Source organism: Megascapheus bottae, chromosome 2, assembly GCF_031878675.1.
Source record: "Megascapheus bottae isolate mThoBot1 chromosome 2, mThoBot2.hap1, whole genome shotgun sequence".
In the NCBI taxonomy this organism is placed as follows: Eukaryota; Metazoa; Chordata; class Mammalia; order Rodentia; family Geomyidae; genus Megascapheus; species Megascapheus bottae.
In genome coordinates this window covers 29,839,396-29,850,001 of record NC_143510.1, presented here as the reverse complement: position 1 = coordinate 29,850,001, position 10,606 = coordinate 29,839,396, and positions in this window count along the sequence as shown.

Genomic DNA, 10,606 nt, shown 5'->3' with positions numbered 1-10,606 from the left:
GAGTCATGCCTCCAGCATTGATCTTTGCTAATTATTTTGGAGATGGGAGTCATATAGATGCTTCCACTGGTCTGGCATAATAATTTATGATCCCTCTTTGACATCACTATTATAAAGAAGATTTTTGAAATTATATTTTCCAGTGAATTACTCAACATTTTAGTTATACCAATAGGTATAAAATGTCAGCATGGTAGGCTATGAGTTTCTATATAACTTCGTAAGTAAGAAACTCCAGTGTGATGTTTCAGCATGTAGTTTCCTTTAGATTTTTACACCCAGCAATTTTACTGTTGTCTCCTTCACATTTTCTTCTCCATTATCTCCAGCCAGCTTCTACAAGGTTTTAGACTTTATTTTGTCATATATCTACTGGATTGGTCTTGGAGTTATTCACAGCCTGATTCGTGGTAGTAAAAAAAAACCAACCCTTTGAGTTTTCCTTTAGCCAATCTGAGTTTCATTTCTTAAGCTCCCTGTGGCCAGAGATCCCAGAGTCTGGCAATAAATTGCTTGCAAGGAGTCAAGGATAGTGATAAGCTGCAAATGGACTTTATAACTTCTCTAGAGTGAGGCATGTTGGGATACTCAGTAGATCTATCCCATCACATTGGAAAGTCTGATACTCACTAACAGAGCAGAGTCCCTTCCTTGGTGCACATTCATTAAGGAACAGAATGCACACATTGGGGTAAGTTCAAAGAGATTGCCTTTCCCTGCCTTCTCTCTGATCACTTCAATAGAGAATGCTCAGGGCATTGGATGGCAGTGGGAAGGGAATAGCCTAAGTGTGATAGGATTTCTTAAAGGAAATCACAACTGGAAGAAAGGCATTAAGGAGACAGAAGAGACTAGTCCACTCCATAGAAAAAAAGAAAATGGGTTCCTGGAGCAAGAGAAACAACCAAAGTCAAGATCACTCGGAGTGTTGTCAGCATATGTTCTGAATTTGAAAACATTGTGTAGAAAAGAAAGGCAAGGAAATGAGGTTTAGCTACATGGTTTAGGAAATGTGTGGGAAAAGTATTTGCAGCAGAATGATTCAATTAGAACTTCCTGTCCATTTCCTTCTTAGACCCAAAAGAGTGGTGAAGAAAGTTCCAGATGAACAAATTAATGACCTCATTAAATAACCTTCGTGGAGGTCAAACTTTTGCTTCCCATGTGTATTCATCAGATTTTTTTTGGGTTGCAAGGAACAGAAACCCAATTCAATAACAACTTAAGTAAAACTCAGGAAAAGCCTTCATTGACTGCTCAGTTGAAAAGCCTAGTGGGTTGTGCTGCTTCAGTCATGGCTGGATGGAAGGTTGCACACAGGGGCATTTTATTCATGTGGGCCAAGCCTGTATTTTACACCCATGCTAGGAAGCTGAAGAGATGACATCCATCTCATTGAAATGACATAGGCTATCATAGGGGGAATGGAGGTGATCCAGAGACAAATCAGGATGCGTCCTTCAGAGAGGAAATAACAATGGATGCTGCATGGACAGAGGCTTCAGAGGCCCTCATGTATCTCAAATCTGGTTGTCTAACGATGTTACATAACACTGAAGTAAATAAGATTGCTTTAGCTGGAAAAGGCAGATCACAGCCCTTATTCTTTTTCTGCTATAATTTGTTCTACAATGACTAACTCTTTAGCCACAAAGGCTTAGTTTATTACCATAGAAACATTATTTTAAGGGACAATTAGCATCTATTGTTATGGCTGGAATGTCATGGTTTCATCAGGAGTCATTAATATCTGTGCTCTTTTGGTATTCCATACTTCTGTCTGGATTGTCACCCTCCAGTCAGTTCCCTAAGGTTATGACCCACATCAGCTCACCACAAAGCAGCTAATTAGTGGCTTGTCAGATGTCCAGTTGATTCTCCAACTTTTCCTCTCCTGCAAGGCAGAAGCTTCTGAACTACACAAATAAAGAGGAGCTAGTGAGGGTAATTCTGGGGTTGGCAGCCCAAGACAAACATTGCAGCGGTCTATTCACAGTGAACCACTGTGTATGCAAAGATTGCCTATGTTATGTGCAAAAGAGGAACAATAAAGCATTGGAGTAGGGCTTTTTGTGATTTTGAATAGATTTGAGCTTTACTTATACAGAAATGATGGTGAAAGATTGCTAGTAGAGGCAGCATGGCTTTTCCCTCAAATGATCAGCTAGGGAAACACTGAAAATGAAGGGTTGAACTTCTCAATGGCTGGTCTCAGAGTCTCATGTGTCAGAATCTCCTGATGTATTATTCTGATATATCACTTTGGTTGCAAACATGATAAAATGACCAGTTTGAGAGAGGGGAAGAAAAGATACTTGAAGCTGGGTACTGGTGGCTCACTCCTGTAATCCTAGCTATTCAGGAGGCCGAGACCTGAGAACTGTAGTTCAAATCCAGCCCAGGCAGAAAAGTCTAAGAGAGACTCTTACCTCCAATTAACCAGCAAAATGCCAGACTGAAGATGTAGCTCAAGTGATTGAGTGACAACCATGAGTGGAAAAAAAAGTCAAAGTACAAAATCCTGAGTTCAAGTCCCAGTCCAGCACACGAGTGTGCGTGCGTGCGTGCACATGTGGGCACACACACACACATACACACACACGCACACACATGCACACAATGTATGTGTTGAAAAGAAGATTCTGGGGGACCATGAATATGCTAAGGAAAGAAGCAGGAAGTTTCAGACTGGAGGCACAATGGAAATTGTAGGGTGCCTACCACGAAAATGAGCAAGCAAGCTGAAAAAAAAAAACAACAAAAAAAAACTAGCTTGGAATTTTACACAAAAGCCAAATGTACATAAACCAGTCTACTTGTTGATATTTGTTCAAGAGATATGAAAGCTTTTCCCACAGAAAGTCGTATACAGGAATGTTCATCTTGTATCTATTTATTTATTTTCTTTTACAATAATAGCTACAAACAGGAAAGAACCCAAGTGTCCATTTAAGATGAATAACTAAACAAGCTATGTTCAATTCACCCAGTGCAGAACTACTCAACAATTAAAAAGGAATGAACCATGTTGTCTTTATTCATTATGAATGTATCGCCCAATAATTATGCGTGAAAGACGCCAGCCAAAAGCAGTATATACTGTGTGATTCCACTTATGTAAAACTGTCAAAAAACGCAAATCTAGAATGATAGATAGCAGCCCCGTGGTTGCTTAGGAGTGGAGGTAGTTGAGGGATAAAAAGGCATAAGAAAAATTCTGAGGGCAATGGAAATATTTATCTTTATTTTGGTGATGGTTTCACAGTTGACTACATATGTCAAAACAGATCAACTTGTATGCTTGGCGCATATGTGATTTAGTGTATTTCAGTTATATCTCAATAAAATCATTCTCTGAAGTGGAAATAACATTGGGTTAGAGATCAGAGAACAGGGTGCTAATCCTGACTCTTTTACATGATCAGGTAGGCCCTTGAATGAGTCTGTGTATGTGCCCATGTTTCTTTTTGCAGTTTTAAACAGAAAGTGATAGATTGGTTTATGTCTAAGGTCTCATGCAGTTGAAAAAATTGGATAGTGTATTGGCCTTTCAGCCAATAGGCAAATCTGTCAAGGTATCAGTTTCTCCAATTGATCTTCTAACTCTGTGGTAATTTCCTCCCAGTGTTTAATCGATTTGCTGAATTCTCAGATCTCAAGCACAACACACCAGTAGAATGAACTTTTTTAAGCTTTGAAAAGAGATCAATAGAAGCATCGGGTCTTCATGTTAAGTCTGTTATCAGTTCCTGCAGATTCATAAGAAACTCTCTGATGGAGGATCTAGGTTCACAATGATTCTTGAAGGTGAAACATACAAAAGAAGTATGTTCCCTTTCCTTATCATAAGGGTGAGTGACTGCACATCAACCCAAGGGCTCACCCACAGATGCTCCTATTCAACCTTCCCAGCACTGCTCTGTGGAACAGGTTTCCTCCTGAAACCAGAAGCACATTGTGTCCTTCTTCTGTACTCATGAGATCTTGAGAATACAAAGCTCTTCCATGTTCCCTTTATAAATTTGTTTTTGGGTCTAGGTGCTGGTGGCTCATACCTAGAATCTTAGCTGAAATCTGAGAAATTGTGGTTCAAAGCCCAGCTTGGGCAGAGTCAATGAGACTTTTTTTTTTTGCCAGTCCTGGGGCTTGAACTCAGGACCTGTGCACTGTCCCTGAGCTTCTTTTGCTCAAGGCTAGTACTATACCACTTAAGCCCTAGTGCCACTTCTGGCTTTTTCTGTTTATTGTGGTTCTGAGGAATCCAACCCAGGGCTTCATGCATGCTAGGTGAGCACTCTACCACTAAGCCACATTCCCAGCCCTCAATGGGACTCTTATCTCCAATTAACCAGCAAAGATCCAGAAGTCGATTTGTGGCTCAAGTAGTAGAACACTAGCTTTGAGTAAAAAAAAAAAAAAAAAAAAAAAAAAAAAAAAAAGCTTAGGGACAATGCCTAGACCCTGAGTTCAAGCTCCAGGACTGGTACAAAAAAAATGACATAAGGTCTTGCTTTCTAGCCAAGGGAGATCTTTAACTATTTTCTTTGCCTCAGCCATTTCAGTACTGCGATTATGGATCTGCATCACCCCTCCTGGCTCCTTTTCCTTATTTGTAAACTGCATATAGTAATAGGGTTACGTAAAATGCAGAGATTGATAGAGGAGGTACGCATTTCTGGCACAATATGGATTGCAAGTCTTTCCAATTAACAATGTCACTGGGTAATATGGCTCTCTGGGCACATGAAATATTTCCTCAAGGGCATGATGGTAGTTCTGGGTACATTTTTGTGTCTGCTAAGGCCTGAGCACCCAGTAGGTGTTCAGTGAATGCCTTTTTAGATAAAGGCACAGATGATGACTAAGAGCAAATGTAGGAATGGAGGATGTTAATTTCTCCATTGGACACACAGCCTCTGTATGAATCTTGCTGACTGCAAAGGAAATGTCACCAACTGTCACAGCTACAGCAACACATTGCTTCAACATATGTGCTGGGGAAGCCAGAAATTTGTTATTGTATGTGTGAGAAACCCACAACTAACAGGGAGAGAAATGCTCTTAGATTCTTCACTGGACCCTGATGTATTTATATACATTTTTCTTCTCTTGTGAGTTTGTAGAGAACACGTGTCAGTGGGCTTCTTTGGTATAAGGTGTAGCAACAGCTCAGTGAATTAGAGTCTCTATCCCTATCTTTTCTCACTTGTTTTGTGAGAGCCTTTCTTCTTCCCCCAGGATTGACTCACTCAGAGCATTAACAAAGACTCGAAAACTCCTAGAAGAGACTTGGGGCCTGAAGGTTTTAGATGCATACTCACTGGGTGGGTGGTCCTACTTCTGGAAGTACATGGAGCTTCTGGCTAGAAAGTGGGAGAGGAGACGGGGGTGCTAACTGAACTGAAAGCTGACTCAGAGTCCAGCTCAATTTCGGGGTACTAGCCAATGAAAACCATTAGCTATCAATAGTCAACCTTTCTTTTGTGCTATCCAGCTGGAGCTATTAGCAGTAGGTGCTCTAGCTGATTCTATTTACAAACCTCTACCCTACCCATTTCTGTGACCCACCTCTATGCTGGGATTTAGGAGATCCTTCAATCCCCCAGTTCTGTTCATGATAAACATGAACACTTTGGGAGCCCATAGTGACATTTTAATAACATCCTTATCTAAGTGGAATGACATAGAACCTGCTCAAATTTACCCTGAAAGCCATGGACTTGGGGTGGGGGGCAGATCTCCTTTGTCAGTAATGAGCATATTTCACCTCTACAATCAGACATCATGGTTCTAATCCTAATTTGAATTTAGGACCTGGGCACTGTCCTTAGATACTTTTTGCTCAAGGCTAGTGCTCTGCCACTTGAATCACAGTGCCACTTCTGGCTTTTTCTGTGTATGTGGTACTGAGAAATCGAACCCAGGGCTTTGTGCATACTAGATGAGCACTCTACCACTAGGCTACATTCCCAGCCCCTTTAATGGCAATTTTCTTTTTTTCATATATTTTTTATTATAATTAATAGAAGGGTTACATTTTATTCACTGGATAGAAGGTGCATTACTTCACATACATTGATACCCTTTCTCATGTCTTGGTTCCCATTTCTCTCCAACAACCCCCGAACCTCATCTTGTTTTCCTCCCTTCCCTATCCAATTTCAAATAACCAAATATGCATATATACAATATATCAGATAACCAGGTGAAATATTGTAGCAATATGAGATAACCAAGGGACAGCAAAAGAGATGAGAGATAACATAGTCCATTAAGGACAACAATCACTCGCTATATGGCTTTTGTTTCTATATCCTGGAGTTCCTTTCATTTAGCCTCATCCTATATGGCCTTATGTAACTGGGTTTTGTTCTATTGTAAATCTCTGCTAGGAGAGCCCAAGGTTTCTACTGATTATGACAAATGAGGGAAACCATTGAGCCTATGTTCCTTTGAGTCTGGCTTACTTCACTTAATATGATTTTTCCTAAGTCTTTCCATTTCCTTACAAATGGGGCGATGTCATTCTTTCTGACAGCAGCATAGAATTCCATTGTGTATAAATAATGGTAATTTTCTTAAGAAAGAGAGTTTGCAGGTTTGAAGACAGCAAGGGATGTTAAGAAGAAGGAAGCACTAAGCAACCTCCTGGTTAAGGGGATGTTTAAAGATGGAATCTAGTTTAAAGATGGAATGGCATAGCAGCCATTTGTAGTCTCTGTCATTCTGCCCAGACTACAGCTAGGGAGTTCTTGCTTGGCTTTGGCAGTAACTAACACACAGCTCAGGAGGGTGAGCTTTTGCTGAACAGCCCCCACTACCCCCAATGACACCTTAACATGAGCATAAATTATCAGAAAAGTTAGTGACTGCTAAGACCTGTGCATTCGCAAATAGAAAGTACCCAGTGCAATAGCTTATATTTTTACTGGTCAAGATGAGAGTATGTTAAGCTCTTAGCAGAGTGTCTGCCATAGGAGTAGCTATTTGGCCAATCTGAGATGTTAGCATTTGCAGAACTGGAGGTTCCATGAAGCCAGATCTTTTGTCTGTGTGGCCCATCACTGCTAGGTTTTATTAGCTGGTCACAAAATAGTTGTTGAATGACTGAGTAGATGTCTGCTTCTATTCAATGTACAATTTTGTGTGTTTATAAAGTTTGTATTTCTCTCTCTCCTGTGGTAGTCTGCTGATCCACACAGGGAGGAAGGGATCACATCTCAGAATGGAAGTCACAGTGAGACTTAAGAGTCAGGACTGATGGAGAACAACTAGTTCTGTGAGAACTCAGGGATCCCTAGAGAGTTCCCTTTGTCCCTTCTGAAGTCGGTGGCTCCAGGAACCTAAGGACTGCTCCCATCTTTTTTTTTTTTTTTTTTTTTTGCCAGTCCTGAGCTTGGGCTCAGGGCTTGAGCACTGTCCTTGGGCTTTCTCAAGGCTAGAGCTCTACCACTTGAGCCTCAGCACCACTTCTGGCTTTTTGCTATGTATGTGAGGTACCGAGGAATTGAACCCAGGTTTTCGTGCATGCTAGGCAAGCACTCTAACACTAGGCCAAACTCCTGGCCCCCGACTGCTCCCATCTTAAAGGTTCCATATCACTTCTATACCCTGGATTGAGAACTGAGTCTTCCACCTGTGTGGTTTGGGGAAAGAGAACACACCCAAACTACAGCAATATGCAAAGTCAGACACAAAATACAAAAGGGAATCTTTTATTTCTTTTGACTTGTAGAAGAAATATTTAACTTGAAAGTTCCCATGCTCAGTCTCTGAGGTAAAATTTCATAACAAGGGTCTCTGGAGTTTTTGTTGTTTGCAGGATCTGAGCTCAGGGACCATGTGCTGTCCCGGAGCTCTTTTCCTCAAGACTAGTTCTCTGCCATTATGAGCCACAGTGCTACTTCCAACTTTGGGTATTTGAAGATCAGTGTTTGTAAATTCCCATGGAATTTCCGTGACTCCTATGCTGAGATATTCTCCTCTAGATGGACTTACTACGTAGAATGAGCTAGAATCCGCTAAATGATTGGTGATTCATTGTTGATTTGAGAGTTATTATTATTATTATTTACTACAGGGCAGTCAGGTTATAATCCATGAATTTATTCTTTTTTTGAGATTAATTTTTTCATTGTATTTTATTGTCAGGATAATGTGTGGAGGGGTTACAGTTACATTCATCGGGTGTTGGGTATGTTACTTGTCAAAACTTGATACCTCTTCTCATATTTTTGTCCCTCTTCCCTTTCCCCCACTCCTTCCAATCATCTTGTTTTCTCCCTTTCCCTATTTCAAATAAACAAATAAGCATATATACGATATACCAAATCACAATATCTCAAAAAATTATGTACATATGGTCATACAGGATGAGACTAAATGAAATGAACTCCAGGTTATGGAAGCAAGAGACTTATCTTTGTGATTGTTTTCTTTTTTTTTTTTTTTTTTGCCAGTCATGGGCTTGAGCTCAGGGCCTAAGCACTGTCCTTGGACTTTCTCAAGGCTAGAGCTCTACCACTTGAGCCTCAGCACCATTTCTGGCTTTTTTCTATGTATGTGGTACCGAGGAATTGAACCTGGGTCTTCGTGCATGCTAGGCAAGCACTCTACCACTAGGCCAAACTCCCGGCCTGTGATTGTTTTCTTTTTTTTTTTTAATTTATTTTTTTTTATTGTAATTAGTAAAAGGGTTACATGATATTTGCCAGATAGAAGGTGCATTAATTCACATACATTGATACCCTTTCACATGTCTTGGTACCCGTTTCCCTCCCCCCCCACACCCCCCACCCGTCTTGGTTTTCCCCCCTTCCCTATCAAATTTCAAATATCCAAATACAAATAAGTTCAATATATCAGATAACAAAGTGAGATACTATACCAATGTGAGATAACCAAGGGACAGCAAAGGAGATGAGAGACAACATAGTACATTAAGGACAACAATCATTCATTATATGGCTTTTGTTTCACTATCCTGGAGGTCCTTTCAATTTGTGATTGTTTTCTTAATGTACTATGTGAAGTCATTCCTTTTCTCTTTTTTCCACTTATGGTTAATCTCAAGTAGTTACTGTACCTGACTTTGAGATTAATTTTTAAATGTAGAAAAGATAGAAATTAATACAATTAATTAAAAGCTAATATCAATCAATTAAAATGTAGAAATTAATATAAAAGATCTCAATGAGGTTATGATTTAGGCAGTTAACTAATTTAGACAAGATTCACATATAAAAGCTTTTATATCTGGGGGGTGTGGGGGGGGGAGGGAAATGGGTACCAAGACATGTGAAAGGGTATCAATGTATGTGAATTAATGCACCTATTATCTGGCAAATATCATGTAACCCTTTTACTAATTACAATAAAAAATTTTTTAAAAAAAGCTTTTATATCCAATTTTTTAATCAGATAATTTTTCTAAAATAGATAATTGCCGGGGCCAACCGGCAGCAAACCAGGGTTCGCAGATTGGGGTTCCTGAAATAGGGGGCAAGGACTAGGAAGAAATAGAAGAGAGACAGACACACCGGGTCTGGGATGTCCGCAGTCCAGGTAAAGACTGCCTCGTTTATTTTTCACTCCTGCTTCTTCCCTCCTTCAGACCCAGGGAACCTCCAGGTGTTACATTCATATGGTAAATCTCAGGTCATTTACATAGAATAAGGCCAGAAAACAATAAGACAATAAAGCCATTGTCTGATGCAAGTCAAGGTACAGTTTGATTCCACTCTGGCTCCCAACAGATAATATTATTAATTATCAATCAAGCACTTAATTGTAATTGTAATCAATTAGTATTAATTATTTGGTACAATTTGATTAGTGAATATTTTCTGACTTCTTATAAAAGACAACACTCTGCTAGTTGCTAGTATTTATTACAGGGCAGTCAGGTTATAATCCATGACTTTATTCTTTATTGGGAGCCTGATTATTGTTACCTTTAGGTATTTGGTTGTGATTGCGTGTGAGTGTGTGTGTGTGTGTGTGTGTGTGTGTGTGTGTGTGTACATGCATGTCTGCCCATGCCTATACTAGGGCTTGAACTCTCAGATTCTCACTCAGGTTTTTCCGCTCATGGCTGGCATTCTACTTGAGCCACACTTCAAGCTTTACACTAGTTAATTGGAAATAAGAGGCTTGAGGACTTGTCTACCCAGGCTGGCTTTAAATCTCAATTCTCAAATTTCAGCCTCCTGAATAGCTGGGATTATAGGCACAAGCTACTGGCTCATGCCTGGCTTGAGCTGTCATTTTTAACAATATTTAATTGCTGGGCCTATAGTATTAAGAAACATTCCTTGTGCCAATCAGTAATCATTTCACTCATCCATCAGGTATTTATTTATTGAGTTCCCTTTGTTCCTGGGACAGGGGTGAGAACCTAGGGCTCACATAGTAAATCAAAGCAGACACAGCCTAGGGTCACATGGAGCTTGGCATTGGGAGGAGAAAACTTAATATATCAAATCACAAGTGTAAGTGAAGTTTTCTTTTCTTTTCTTTTTTCTTTTTTGGGTTGGTCATGGGGTTTGAACTCAGGGCCCGGGTGCTGTCCCTCAGCTCTTTCAGCTCAAGGGCAGCACTCTACCAC